A 16,465-nucleotide genomic window follows, 5' to 3' on the forward strand; every position below is an offset into this window, starting at 1 on the left:
AATACAAAGTTAAAAAAACTGAGAAAAGTTCAACTGTCGAATGAAAAGTAAGATGAAATGAAAGTAAGAACAGTTTGAAAAGGCTAAATTCTTTAAATATGAACAGTATAAAAAACGTGAATTGTAGGAAAACGATGAATAGTTGAACCTTGAAAAATACAAAAGCACTTCACGTGAATATGTGGAATGATATGAAGTTTGAACGGCATGAATTGGATGAACTGGGAAGGAGTTGAAACCAAAAGAAAATACGGAATTAACTGGAAAAAAAACACTGAATGTGCGAAAAGACGCAACCTGGGATTGAACCCACGCACATGAAGTTGGAATACGGTACACAATTCCCATGAGCCACGGGGACATAGGAAATGCGGAACCCGTTAAAGTTTAAAAACAACAAAAACTTAAATTGTAGGAAAACGATGAAAAGTTGAAATTTGAAAAATAGACCCGCACTAAACATGAATATGTGGAATGATATGAAGTTTGAACGGTTTGAAATGAATGAACCGGGAAAGAGTTAAAACGAACCTAAAAAACGGTCGGAATAAAAAAAAAAATAATAAAGGTGGAGAAAAACATAACTGTGAAGGTTTCACCTTCACACAATAATAATAAAGGTGGAGAAAAACATAAGTGTGAAGGTTTCACCTTCACACAATAATAATAATAATAAAGGTGGAGAAAAACATAAGTGTGAAGGTTTCACTTTCACACAATAAAGGTGAAGAAAAACATAAGTGTGAAGGTTCCACCTTCACACAATAATAATAAAGGTGAAGAATAACATAAGTGTGAAGGTTTCACCTCCACATAATAAAGTGGTAGAATACACAATTATAATAAAGTCAAGGAATAACATATGTGTGAAGGTTCCACCTTCACACAATAATAAAGAAAATGGCCGAGCACAATAACATATGTGTGAAGGTTCCACCTTCACACAATAAAGCGGTAGAATAACAAATGTGTGAAGGTTCCACCTTCACACAATAATAATAAAGTCAAGGAATAACATACGTGTGAAGGTTTCACCTTCACACAATAATAATAAAGTCAAGGAATAACATGTGTGAAGGTTTCACCTTCACACAATTATAATAAAGTCAAGGAATAACATATGTGTGAAGGTGAAACCTTCACACAATAATAAAGAAAATGGCCGACAGGAATAACATATGTGTGAAGGTTCCACCTTCAAACAATTATAATAATAAAGTCAAGGAATAACATATGTGTGAAGGTTTCACCTTCACATGATTATATCCAAACAAAAATGTCACCGTCAGATGAAGTGTACCAAAATAGAGTCAAAATGTGCTCAACTTCAGCCTGAAAACGCTGTTTTGGTTTTCAAATAAAAAATGACTGCAAAACGAAAACTAAACATAATGCAGGCTAAAATCTAGATGTATTCTTAATAAAACTTCTTTCTAAGCATATCCAAACAAAAATGTCATTGTAGAATAAAGTATACAATAGTGGCAAAATGTACCTGAAAACAAATGTAAAATGAAAACTTTTGCTGCCACAATTCTCAATGTATTCTTCATAAAACTTGGTTCTAAAGCATATGCAAGCAATAATCTTATTGTAGAACACAGTATGGATGCAGAGATGTATGTTTTTTCCAGTGGCACATTTAAGTTTTTTTTTTTTTCTTTTGCCAGTTTGTGTTTTTTGAAATATAGGTGTTTGTTGGCGCCAGTGCGTACTTCCTTGTCTGTGTTTCTGTCGCCAATGCAAAGGTCCGTGTCCATGAGAGTAGCCTACGAGTCTTGATTTGGGCGAAATGATTTGTAGTTGGGCCTGCCAAGTCTTGAAAGCAAGTCTTGTCTGCAAAAAGCGTTGTTGAGAGCATGTATGCTGTTTGCTCTCCGCTCACGTTGGCACTTTTAGAAGAACTTTACAGACTGTGTGTGTGTGTGAGACGTCAGTATAATAACAAAAAGTGCTTAGTGACTGAAGCGTAAGCATTAACTATGCGCCCATTGTATGTGAATAATATCGGATGAGGGTGTTTTCAAGCGTAAAATAAAAACTGTGCACAATTTTAGTCTGCAGCTGAGAGCAGGCTTGACAAAAACCTGCCTAGTGACTGGTGGACAGGGCTAATAAATATAATAAAATAAATCATTTAAACAAGCTGGCTAGTGATTGTTGTGTCAGTATCAATTATTAGTGGTCCACTAATAGAAAAAATGAGGCAGCTCAGTGGCACAGTGAATAGCACGTCCACCTCCACAGTTTAAAGAGTTCGCGAGTTCAATTCCACCTGACTCTGGCCTTCCTGTTTGTGCCAGGTTCTGTTTTTTTTTTTTTTAGGTTTTTTTTGGAGGGGGTTTATTTTGGGAGTTTCTGTTTTTCTGTTCATCTGCATCAGCCCTCAGTGTGATTTGTCTCCCCTGTGTCTCAGCCAATTCCTTTCCCCCCATCTCTCGGGTTAGGGTTCGGGCTTAGGGTGTTGCATGTCTCTCAATTAGTTTTGCTTGTATTTAAGTTTTTTTTTGTATTTTGCAATATTTTTGTTCTTTCTCATCCCGCTTCCTATTACAGTGATCCCTCATTTTTCGCAGTTAATGGGGACCGGAATTACGCCTCCCACGGTCCCTGAAGGATTGAAAAAAAAATATATATTTTGAATATTTTGTAAATGTGAAAGTAAATGTGAAGTTATTACTGCAATACATTCATTTACTTCAATAGTAACTTATCAAACCTTCTACAGTAACTGAACCGTTACCCCCTTAAACGGGTTTCACTTGTTCTACTAGTGAGCATTTACATGTTAGCTAGTTAAAAGACACTTGTTTTTTTGACTACTTGACAAGTGAGTGCAGTACTTTCACAAGTTCCACTATTGAATATTTTGGCCCTCATTACTATCTCATCAAGAAAATAAAAAATACAGAGAGAACAAAACCACACAAAAAAAAAATACAATGGCTTGATGAAGAGTTGTATTCATAGAAAAACATTATTACAATGATCCCTTGCTCATTGCGCCTTGCCGATCAGTGCCCTCAATGCATCGCGTATTTTACTTTCATTTAAATAAAAAAAAGAGAGCTATGTTGCCAATGGACGTGCTATGGAGGTTTCTTGCATGCCAGACAGACAATGTAACTATAAACCATAGGTCTCAAAATGCTTCTGTCATTAACTCACATGAATCAAATTACTAGCTAATCAGCAAGCTCTGCTCTGCACATCCAACTACTGCAGTACACATTTTTACATACATCTTAAATGATTAAACCTTATACAGTAAATGTAAGTTTTAGCGGCTACGGTCTCACGTAGAGCCGTGTCATGTTAGTGGCAAAGTCCAATTAAAACGAACGCTGTCGAAAACATGACTAAAAATTGCAGTTTATTAGTATTAGTTAAATCGCAGAATTTAAGGCCATTCACAGAACCAGTAAAAACAATAATATAAACTGATTAAAATACATAAACTTAAATAAATAAAACAAGGGTTTTATAGGCAACTGTACCCCAATCCCTGCTGTGTTTTTGTGTTACATAAAAATGAGATGACTTGAATGCAGTATGACTGAAAAGGTGCACATTTTTAGGTATTCTGACAACCTGTTATAATCTCATATGTTTGCTAGAGAGCACTAGTCTCTAAAAAAACGACTATGAGGCTTATGTTCAACACATACAGCAATATTTAGAGCACATTCAAATGTCTATATCAGAATACAGACCCCACTCTCCCCAAAAAGCATTGCATTTAGATTAATTTAGTCAACACAACCCAATGCACACAAATCATGGAATAGTGTGGGGTTACTAGCAATGGATTGCAATGGCTAATGTTGGCTGTAGACTGTATTGGCCTGATTTACTGAGCTTCCAAATAACGGGCACCAAATGGAATGTTCTTTTCCCAGAATGTCAGTGGGCAACTAAGGCCTTGTCTACACCTGCCTGTTCTTGCAAACGGTGCAGTAAATATCTACGTTTTGCCCAATTTGCTACACGTGGCCGGCCTTTATTTTTTCATCAAAGCCGAATGTTTCAAAACCTATTTCCCCATTACGCTGACCAATAGTAGACCAGTATCTTAGGAAGTCAAGACGCTGACCAATAGCAGACCAGCATTGTAGTGACGCATTGCAGCTGAAGCAGTTTGACGCGAGCAGAAAATAAGAGCAATTACCTACAAACGCCTCAAGAGGGAGGCAAAATGTAAGATAAACTGGCTGATTTAATAGTGCAACAGCTTTGCTTCATGTATTTTAATTGCTTTTTTTCCGGCTGATTCATTAGTACAACAGCTTTGCTTCATGTATTCTAACTGTTACTTTTTCAGACACCACAGCGCCTCTTTATCTCATATGTGTGTGTGTGTTAAAAACAATGTCAAGGTCAAGGCCTGAATCGCAAGTTATCTGCAAGTTCTGCCACGGTGCACAATGCTCATGTTGTGTGACGGTTGAATTGTGAGACCCCCATACCTCAGTAACAGTTTTTTAAATAAAAAGACTGCAGTCCGAAAGCTCGGAGAGAGAGAGAGGGAAGAGAGACTTTGCAATGAGGCTGACATGGTCACGCTCTCTTTCGAGCTCTCCCCACTGCAGTGGTAAAACTTAATCTCTGACTCCTGTGTTGTTATTTACACCTCTCCTCGGGTCATTTGTGGGGTATCGAGCCCATTTCAAACCCAACACAAAACAACAAACACAACCAACCCACAGGTCATGACATTTGTTGATGTTAATCATACAGTGGGATGTATGCCCTAAAGAGGGGATAAAAAAACTTAGAATTCCACATTGTAATGTGAAAACACCTTATCTCAGTGGCTGTACATGACTTTCACATGTCCACTTCTGTGATGTCACTCTCAAATAAATACCCCTTATGCGCACACATAGACAATACCTAGGCTACACAGGCTATTTTCCAGAGCTTTTAAACGTCAATAAAATTGCATTAGCCATTAAAACTTGTCATTATACATGATGCTGTCAAAGTCTATCAGTATCAGTCTATCAGATGCTGTCAGTCTTTTCAATACCTCCTGATTTTTCTTGACCTCTTCATACTCTTTCTCTTTGCCCTGAGATGTACAGTGAATTCACTCGGGTGTCTTCCCAAAGGTTTTTCAAAAGCACCATAGCGCATGAGGGGCTCTCTTTACCTTCGAACTGAGATGTACAATACTGTACTGTATACCACTCAGGTGTCCCAAGAAATTTTTCAAAGCACCGTAGCTCCAGCTGTACATTGTATCCAATCAGGTGTTCCCAAAGGTTTTTGAAAAGCACCATAGCACATTGAGGAGCTCTCTTTACCGTTGAACTGAGATGTGCAATACTGTATCGCCACTCGGGTGTCCCAAGAAGTTTTTCAAAGCACCGTAGCGCGTGTTTCCAGCCGTACTTTGGTGTCTCTTTGCTACCTTGGTTAAATAATTGAAGTTTGCAAATCCCAGTTTGAAAAATGGCCGTCGGGACAGGTTAGCTAACAGCTACGCCTCTACGCCTCGAACGCAATCAGCCAAAGCCGACACCGCGTAGATTTGGCTGTTGAACATTGCATTGCACCGCCTTCCTGCAGTGAGCATCCATTCACGTCACGTTCAATGTGAGGCCTCTAGATGGCGATCTTATGACTCAATAGACAGCTCGAATAGCCAATCAAGTATACAGCCTCACAAACATCTATCTGTGCTTGCGCAGAAGCCTGCAACTGTTGAAGCGAATGCCCTAGCCCCTCCGGGACCAGGCAGATTACATACAATGGAACCCCATGTTACAGCATCCCTGACTTATGTTTTTTTCATGTCGCGATGTGGAATACTGAGTTTTTTCGTCCCCCTCTTTACACTATTTTCCCGGCTTTGTGACAAAAACAACTGTCATGACCCTAGGGGGTTGGCTGTATTTGTGTTCTTTTGTCTCCATCTGCAGGTGTTTTTAGGTAATTGCACTTATTTTCTGTTGCGGTCTAACTGCCCCCATGCAACGCATCACTACAATGCTGGTCTGCTATTGGTTGGTGTCTCCTCACGAAGATGCTGATCTGCTATTGGTCGACCTCACTCATTTCAAAATGGCGGAATGGTAAAGCTTTGTTCTATCGTGAGCGGTTGCAAAAACCGTATTTATAGCGCATTTTACTGTTTAATACTACTAGAAAATGATTTATATGGAAACGATGCTGAAGATAATCAAGAAATACGAAGCTAGCCCAGCCTAAGCTACCCTTACAAGGGAATATGAGCATAACAAGCGTCACTCATAGGTAAATAAATCCTTTCTATATTTTTTATTTAAGATGTTTTCTGATTTTATACATGTATAGAATATTATACATACATAGCATTTACTATACTATTTTGGTACCAATTTTTAATATGTATGTACAATTTTGATGGTTTTACCTGGTGTTCTAAATGCATTAGCTTTTTAACATAGGTTTGGATTGTCCGCCATACAGTGAATTCGCCTTTCGAGCCCAACCGCGGAACGAATTAATCTTGTAACATATATATATATATATATATATATATATATATATATATATATATATATATATATATATATATATATATATATATACACACACACACATATATATACATATATACATATATATATATATATATATATATATATATATATATATATATATATATATATATATATATATATATATATATTTATTTATTTATTTATTTATTTTATTTTTTTAAATGGCAATTTTTTTTACTGTGAGGCAGACATGCTAGCCACTGCTCCACCAAGCTACCATGACTGAATGCAGGTGAAACTATATACAGTCAAAAGAAGGTATACTTTGGACAGGACTTCTCTCAAGAGTTCCGAGATAAGCAGTCACAAGTTGTTGCCGCAACATTTTGATTGACTTGCTCTGTATAGGATGTGGGAGCTTCCGGGTAATCTTTCAATGCTCCAGGTTAATTTGGTTTATCTTCATCATGCAAGTGATTCCAGTAATATTTGCTGATGAACCTCATATTATTATGGAACTCTTTCCTTTTCCTGCTTTGGGGCACTTGGTGTGTATTTAGATCACATCACTTGTGCCCGTATTTATGGAAGCCCATTACCGCCAGTCAAAAAAAAAAATCCACCGGTAAAAAAAAAAAAAAAGTCGAAATAATGAGATTAAAAAGTCAAAATAATGAGATAAAAAGTCAAAATAATGAGAAAAAACGTCAAAATAATGAGATACTTCCACACAACAGTCAAAGTAGCAGCTCTTTGGTGTGAGTTCTCCTTTTCAGTTTGACACAGAAATGGATTGTGAGTACATTGAGGACTACTTTAAACGTGGCTTTACAACAGATGAAATACTGTACATCATTTTCTTGCTGATTCACATGGGATTGTACTAAGCAAACGTACTTTTGAAAGGATTTTACACAAGAAGAAGCTCTGGCGTCAAAAGAATAAAACTGAGGTGGCAACATTCATTAAACAGCAACTGGAAACATCTGGTCAGGGTCATGGATACAGATGGATGCACCAAAAATGTTGGTTACATGGAATTGTGACTGACAGAGACACAGTTTGAATCTGGCTACAGTTATTGGACGATGAAGGTGTTGATCTGAGGTCAAGAAACAGACTGCGAAGGCGTGTTTACCACAGCTGTGGTCCAAACTATGTCTGGCACATTGATGGCTACGACAAGTTTACGCCATTTGGGATTGCAATCAGTGGATGTATTGATGGATTTTCCAGAAAGATGATATGGTTTGAAGCTTACAAAACAAACAATGACCCAAAGATGATCGCTGGCTATTTTATGGATGCTGTGATCACTGCTGGTGGGTGCCCTGCAAGACTCAGACTTGATTTAGGAACAGAAAATGGCCATATGGCTGAAATGCAGCGTTTTTTGCATTTTTCTGAGAACCACGCTGAAACAGACAGTGTAACCTTTGGTCCAAGCACTGGAAACCAACGCGTCGAACGATGGTGGCTGATCTTGCGAAGTGAAGTGTGTCCAGTTTTGGATGGACCTATTTGACAAACTGAGAGAAGATATCTACTTCTCAGACAACTTCTTGGATAAGTCCTTGATCCAGTTTTACTTTCTTCAAACAATTCAGGTAATTGATACATTTTCAGATAAAGGGTCCAATAATTTTAAGATAATATTGACCATGTGTAAAAAGTCATTTGATATGCTGTGCAGAGAATGAATGATGCATATATGATTGTGTCTGGTTGGCTAAAACAATAATGTGGTTTGATGTGTTCTTAATAGCTGTGTGCTCTCTATTAGCTTTGTATCAAATAAGCATCATTTAAAGTCCTTCTCCACTCAAAAATGTTTTTCTCCATGTTTCTTCAGCTGTATCTTTGAGCTTCACTGTGCAGAATGACGTACACTGTTTAACACTGGAAGACAGCTTTCACAATCAGCTGAAATTAGAAAGTGTCTCTGTGTTCACTGAAAATCAGATTTTAAAGGGTGGTCCTATGAGCATGATTTATGAACAAACCCTAACCCTTGTTTGGAAGCTAACACAATTCAACTTACACATTTGAGCTGTGGGAATTTGAAGCCTCTGGTGCACATACACTGAGAATGAACTTTACAGTGAAGTAGGAGACATCTTGTGTCTAGCAGTTAAAATTTTTAAATGATAAATATTTGCATAGTTGTGGTGTCTGGAATCTTAATGAGGGAGAAGGAGATGTTTTTTTTTTCCTGAAAAAACATGGCACACTTTTTTGTTCAAAGTAAAGCATTTTTAGAATGGTTTAGAGGGGATCATTAAGAATTGCCCTGTGTAATAAATGGCATGACATAATGATGTACATTAAAAGCCCAATGTCTGTAGCACAACAAGAAAACAAGTCTTACAAATTAAACAAATCCTGGGTCAGGACTACTCAAACAATAATCACCAATGCCCAATATTTTTGTGCATGCTGACTGATTATTATTTGCCTTCTAGGATGAATTTAATGAGGTTGTTTTGACTTGGAATAACCACAGAGTCCGTCAAGTCCACAACTCACGATCTCCTCATGGACATCCCTCCATACTGCATGCAATCCCTCATCTATCTGTATGGAGGCAGAGATTATTTGCACCATGTGGATCTGGAGAAAGTTCAAGTCTGCCTTGAAGAGTGTATTGTTCAAGGACTTCCCGTGTCATGAAGATGTGTTTCATATCTGTGTGGACCTGATGTCAGGAAGATGTGTTTCATATCTGTGTGGACCTGATATCAGAGCATAGTCTGAAATTTCCAAATGATGTGTTTGAAACAGTTAACCTGTATATCAAACTCAGAAAGCTGATACACAATGAACTAGATCTAGATCATTAACTTTCTTGGGCCTGTATCACATTTCATATCTCAAAAACTATGTTTTTGTTTGTGTCTTGTTTAATTCAAGACAAGACAAATTGAAATGTACACACTGGCTGATATTGAAGAAGTTAGATGATGAAATAAGTTTAGAAAAAAAATTGTCATTATTTTCAGTTATCACAAAATACACAATATATGTACACACAAATTACTTTGTTGTCCATACATTGACTAAAAATGCAAAATCTCCACGTGTATGAATTGTATTACTTATTCAAAGTTGTAAACAATCACCATACAAAACATTATTTTTATATTGACTGCAAATGATTCTAACAACAACAGTTCTAACAACAACAGTAAAGTCTTATAAGAACATGTTCTTAAACTGAAAGCAGTGCTCAACAAAATAACACTGGCAAAAACAATGGTTTAACGAGGTAGCTCTGGTACTCATTTCTTAGGTCCAAACTCTGGAAAACCTACAAAGCCTTAACATGAACTCCGATGGCTGTCCACTTCCTCTTGGCTGAAATCTGTTTCTTAGTCAATGTCCATTACCCACACGTTGCTTTCTAAGACTTTGTTCATTTCATGTTGAAAATCTGGGTAGCTCTCATAACTGATTGGCAACTCCAAGTAACGGCCACAAGTGTGCGCAACAGGTCTTCTCTGAAGTCCTTCAACTTTTGTGAAGCTCACAGTGATGCTCTTTCCTGTGAACAAGTCTGATCCAGTGCAAAATCTGAGGAAAGAGGAGAAGTGCTTGGTGTCTGACTCTCTGAGGTACATGCTTACATACTTTAGAATTTGTTTCTCCTGGGTATTCTGAGTACTGGGGTAAGTAATTGATCGCATGATCTTTCGAGATGTTGGTTGTAGCTCCTCATAGGCTGCTGCAATCCCTTTCAGCTCTGATCTAATAGGTGCGAGTATGTTATTCCACTGTTCAATCATGAAAGAGGGCTCTTGGATAAGTTTTTGGTGAGCAAGCTCCCTCAAAATTTGCTCAATGTTATCTGCTGTTGGAAGCCTCCGGCAGTTGTGAATATCCATGATTTCCATCAATTCTTCTTGGTCAACACATTCAAAATCTGAACGACAAGATTCAAAAATCACTCGCTCAGACTCTGAGACATACTTGAAAAAATAGTCCACAAGATCACTCTCCACAAAGCCCAAAACAACTTGCTCCAGAAGTACAGGTGCAAGTTTCACAGGCAGGTACTTCTCTTTTTGCCAGCCAAATGTGATTATTAGGCCTACACTTTCCCATTCTTGTTTACCAAAATCATGACGCAAGTATGGCACTTTAAAGTTATTTCCATCGTGCACTGCTCATAAAAGTCATTCCAAAATTCTAACAGTACATCCCTCAAAACACCATCATCCACAGCCTTTTCAAGCTTTCCATCAGGAAGAATAACTTTAAAGTCAATGTCATCCTGCATACCTTCCTCAGAAAACACTTGAACAAGTTCTCTGAGAATCTATCCACAATGAAGAACAATCATTTTCTTCACCCTTTCCCTTTGAGTGGCTTGTTCCTCTGACATATCCAAGGAAGAGGGCAAGGGTGAGAGAGGCAAGGTGTCATCAAGACTGGACCCATCCATCTCTGAGATTCTACCTGTGTGGAAAGTTACAATGCCATTATCCTCTAAAGTATCCACAGGAATTAATGTGTCATGTTCTGGGAAACTTGATATATCAGTTGGGTCGCATGTGGCATAAAGAAGGGAAACACTCTCACTGTTTGCATTTGCAAATACTGTGCTGCTACCAAAATAAATGACTTCTGCAGCAGGTATCTCCACAGCATCTGTTGTTGCAGAAGTGTCTGGAGAGTGGTGATGGACTTCAGATAGCTCATGTGTCTTTGCACCTTCTTGTGCAGTTTCATCACTATTCCCCTTCTCCAGATGTATGTCACTGTCGATGTCTCTCTTCTTGGTTGTTAAATAGAAAAGTAAGAGAGAGAACGTTGTTTCTCATACAGCTCCCCAACTGTGATACTATCATCAACTGAATGCTGTTGAAAGAATGTTAAATCAATGTCAAAATCAGTAATGCTCCCCTGTAAATTTTTTCCACCTGGAAAAATCAACTGCACAGCCTTTTCAATCAAGTTCTGATTTTTACTGTCCTTCAGGACACTCTCTTTTCTGGTTCCACCACCCTTTTTAGTGTGTACCTGCACAAAGTCCCCTTCTTGGAAATGCATCCATCCCAACTCAATTCTTCACTTATTCTTCTGAACATTCTTTGGAAGGGTTTTATGCCCTCTCCCAGACATGTTTTCCTGATCACCGTTGTTTCTTGAGAGCTGTCCTCTATGTCGCTCAAAGATCTTTGACTTGCGATTGCTGTGATCTTTTTCCTTCCGTCTGCAGTATCCAAAAACAGCCAGTCGATCACCATAGGATGGCAATACTTTTTTAGCTGGTCATCTGTCATGAAGCTTATGACACTGGAATCAATCTAAAGTGAATAAATCTGACATGAATTCTTTGCTCAAGTGCATTCAACTATAACAGTAAACATGGACATATACAGCACTAGATATTATTTACATAGATATTATTTAGCTCTTCCAAACTAGGTTTTTTATCATTTCATATATACCCTCTACTGTTCCTTTCAGTGGATGTCTTCCTCAGGCACGTGCCGTCACCTTAAATAGTCACTTAGCGCATCCATCATGTGGGAGTTAAAAAAACCTCTGCACCTTTGTGGATTAAAATTAAAAGTTAAATATGACATTAAATAAATATAATCCATAGTTTTCAGTTGATTTTTATAAAAATCCTTTTGTTTATAGTTTTGGTACTCAAGCAACTTTAGTCAATTCCGTGTTTAAAGGAGACAGAACATGTTTTCCATGCTCTAAATTTTGTAACATCTTCTTACAAGCAAACAACTTTGTTTAGTATTTTCACATCAGATATTTGGACTTGCTATAACATACCAATTAGGCTTTTATGTCTTTCAGGCACATAAGTTACCTATTAACTTTATTTTTGGTCACTGACAAAAATACTCAATGATGGATACAGAGCATGTCATTCTTAATTATATTCTTTATTACAAGCTTGATACTGCAATGGTCATCGGAGCAATAAAATGCAAATGAAGAGTTAACGGTTAATTATTATGTATAAATAATTTTGTGTCAGATTTTATTCGAGCCACTCCAAAATAAATGACAGTCAAATTTAAACAATTGTGAATCCAAATATATTGTGCCAAACTGTATATTTTAATGAAGTACTACGACATGAAAGGTGATTACTATGAGGGCCCATGCAAAACATCGTGAGATGTATGTGAGAGGGTCAGAATACATAATGTCTTGCATGGCCTCTCATAGATGACCAATGCCACTAAATGTCAGTGAAACCAGGGGACTGGTCTGTGGCTGGTGAGGGATGAGGCTCTATTGTATTTTTCAAAACACCTCCGGATTACAAAATATCATATAGCCTTGTGGAATATATCTTCAATGACATTAAATGTCTGATTGTCAAATGACTAAAAGGGCAAATGTCGGTAGTTTAGGGGTTAATAACGTGAGGAATAGCAGAATGCACGCTCTATAATAAACTCTGTTATGCACAAGGTGACATCCATAAATTATGCTTGGTTGAAGTTGGGCTCAAAAGTTTAAAAAACAATCGGTATGGTATTAGCTTTTGCCCCAGAAAACCTAACGTTAACTAAACGGGAAAACGACACGGAAGGATATTGCACCTGCCAAATGCTGTAACTATAGGTAGCGATTCGTAGCCGATAATTAGTGGGTTATTATAGCACTTGCCAACACCTCGTAACCTGCCAAAGTAGTGATGTACTGCTACTGACACTGTTGCAGCGACACCCAATCATTGGGTTGAATTAATCTCATTATTTAGACTTTTTATCTCATTATTTTGACTTTTTAATCTCATTTTCTCAACCTTTTTTTTTCCGGCAGATTTTTTTTTCTCCTGGCGGGAATGGGCTTCCATACCTATTATGATTTTGTATTTAAAAAAAAAATCCATAACATTGCAAACTTGTTCCTCCACTAATGCTATGATATTTGCTCTGAAGAAACAAAGCATGGGTCTCAAAGTGCAGCGATGTCATACAAAGACCTGTTCACTAATGCATTGTGAGATCACAAAGGACATGCTTGTCTCTGAGGGTTCTCTAAAGGCATAGAATCAATCAGAAAGGGTACAGTATATAGCTAGCACAGCAACACATAATCTTTGCCAGAAAAGCGGCACTATTGGAAAGTCAAGTTATCTTGAAAGGCTTCTGCAATTGTATTCTGAAATTGTATACTGTAATATAATTGAGAGCTGCAAGGTGATTGAGGACGTAGATCAATAATATCTTGGGGGTTATTCTTATTACCAAGATACACAGTCACTTCTGAAAGTTATTGCTCAACAATGATTAATCTGAAGAGGAAAGCAGCAAGGAGGAGTAAAAGAGTAATGAGATCGAAAAATTCGACAAAGCAGACTCCCTGTCCATCACATCACCAACTCATATCAAACTCATTGCAGCAGGTGCTTTGGCCGCTTCTCATTTAAAAAATGTCAGATCACTGTGCTTAAAAATGGGGAACTTTCCGGGGGAGCCTGACGGCTTCCCATGCCCTGATTTCCCAAAGGGTTAGCATTCTCGACACGCATGGGTGTCTGTGAGTGTTTAAACAGTCAAACCCCACTCAAAGTGCTCATCCACCCTCACAAACTGCACCCATCTCCCTATTACAGCCTCTTCTATCCTCCCACGCTTCATTTCAGTTCCCATTGCCTGTTAGTGATGTATAAAGGGACTAGCACAACTTCTATAAAGTGTTTAGAGAACTTGTTTGATAAGTCATTTCATTAAATGCTTACCCTTGTCTTTTCCACCAATAGAGAGGTGAAAGGGGGGGGGTGGATTCATGGAAACTGGATTTTCCATTTTGAGAAGCCACCTGGGGCAAAAATAGGATGGTGCGGTTACTCTTATAGGGAACACTGTTTTCTAGATGTTATCCTTGAGGCTCTGAGCATGGAGAGGCATGCGGCTATTTGTGGCGATTATATTTCTCTCACACAGAAATTTATTTTCCAACATGTTTTTGGGCAATTGATTTTCCCAAAATCTCACATTTTATCTGATGTAAGAAAAACATTTGTGGTGACTCAATAGTTACACCATTTTTGGATGCGTTGTTCATGCTAAGAAGTATATTAATATCTTGAGAAACAAGATTTTCCATTCTTGAGAAACAAAGACAGTAATTTTACAGTTAACTTTCAGCAAGATGAATAATCATTTCATTGTGGTATTTATTTGTGTGAGTGTTATCAAACTTTCATTAGTCACCGTGTTGCTGTGGAGTGGTGAATCTCATCCGAGCATGTTTTTTTTCCTGCCAAATCTTTCGGGGTCATCTGATAGCAGACCCTGAATGAGTGATCCAAATTCTCGCTGAGCCTGGCTGCAACACACGTTCTTCTGGCCACTACTGTTCTTCTGACTTAGATAAGACTTTTTTTTTTTTTTTTCAAAAAAATGATGGTGCCTTAAAGATTGGATTTTTTTTTTTAATTCAACACCATTCAGGTAAGATTGCTCTGTCAGCCATATCAACTGGATTTTGGCTCACTGATGTGCGTTTTTATTTCTGCCGTATTCTCACCTATGGTATAATAATTACTGTAATTGACTGAGCTGTAGGGTGGATTTCAGTTGGCTGTTAGCAGCCACGTTCCTGTTGCCCCGAACAGCAGCTCATGTTAGCTTGGTTCTTACGGCATATTTTCAACAAAAGAAGCGATCAGTCTGAAACAACATCCGAGGCAAGGAGAAAACTATGACATGGAGCTTGCCTTGTTCCTGCAGTTTGTCTCCCCACCTAGCGAGACTACGCACAGGTTTTGTCTGCTAGCTGAGGACATGACCAGTAAATCTTACACCACATATAAGTGTGCTTAAGCCAAGCTACAGCAAATTTTGGAGGCATTTTTCAGGAAAAAAAAATATGTTAGGCTCAGGCTCAGTTGCTGTCGTGAATGAAAGTTAGGTAGGCTACACACGAAGTAAAGTACGACACGTACCGGTTATGTGTTTAAATTTTTCTTCAACATTTAAAGAAGATTCATGGTACAAGTTTGTAGGTTTAAAGGTTCAGATCACTATATAAGCTGGAGCCTATTCCAAATGACAGCAGGCAAGAGCTGAGGTCAGTCATCGGACACAAACATTCAGAATAATACAGTGGGACCCCGGTTTACGAACTCCCTCTTTTACAAACTTTTCGTCTTACGAACGTGGACCGCGGCTTTTTTTTCCCCTCTCTTCTCTCTAAACCTCTCGTCTTACGAACAATCAAACATGCCAGTCAATGTGTTTGTTCAATTTTTTTCGCTTTGATACATCAACGAAATCAACTGTTCACGCTTGTCACAGTAACTCCGAACGCTATTGCTCTTACAATGTCACAGTCACTGTCCCAGAGATGCGGATATGCTATTGGCCGGCGTCATGTCAATCACAGAAATGCCGATATGCTATTGGCTGAACTACTTCACCTAGCTTGATGGCACAGCTGGTCGGGATGGAAGGAAGGAGAGAAAAGGAGTGAAAAATGGAAGGAAGGAATGTTGTGAAGACTTTGCAATTTTTATCTGTTAGACATGGCTTCTAAAATTGCTAGTGGTGGTAAAGGAAGAAGTAAGAGGATGATGACAAAAGAAACGAAGCAGGAGATAATAAAAAAAATACGAAGGAGGCGCACGCATAGTTAACCTGCCTCGTGAGTATGGCCGTAACCGCTCGGCAATCTTCTAAGGGCAAGACTTTCCCTGCCAGGGGACGGACCACGGTCAACAACAAAATGGAGAGGCTTCTTCTATTGTGGATTAAAGAGAAGGAAATCGCCGGTGGTATGTTCTCGTTTAAGAAAACAAATAAATAAATTTCTGCAGGTTCGTCTCTGCTCCCCTCCGCCTGCACCCAGCTCAAGTCACATTGCCCCAAAGGTAAATGTCATTTTTCCTTTGTAAATTTGTTATTTAATTTAACTGTACAGTCGATTATGTTACTAATTTTTAATATGTGTGTAAAGTCGTGATGTTTTTACCTAAGGTTTTTGCACGCGTTGCA

The 16,465-nt window shown here is 38.2% G+C and overlaps 1 pseudogene; it reads right to left on the reverse strand.

The window, feature by feature from the left end:
• Positions 1-9,856: 9,856 nt before the first annotated feature.
• LOC148409184 (uncharacterized) lies at positions 9,857-12,424 on the reverse strand (annotated as a pseudogene).
• Positions 12,425-16,465: the final 4,041 nt, after the last annotated feature.

The sequence above is a fragment of the Hippichthys cyanospilos genome, chromosome 17, assembly GCF_059441005.1.
Source record: "Hippichthys cyanospilos isolate Australia breed blue-spotted pipefish chromosome 17, RoL_Hcya_1.0, whole genome shotgun sequence".
Classification (NCBI taxonomy): domain Eukaryota; kingdom Metazoa; phylum Chordata; class Actinopteri; order Syngnathiformes; family Syngnathidae; genus Hippichthys; species Hippichthys cyanospilos.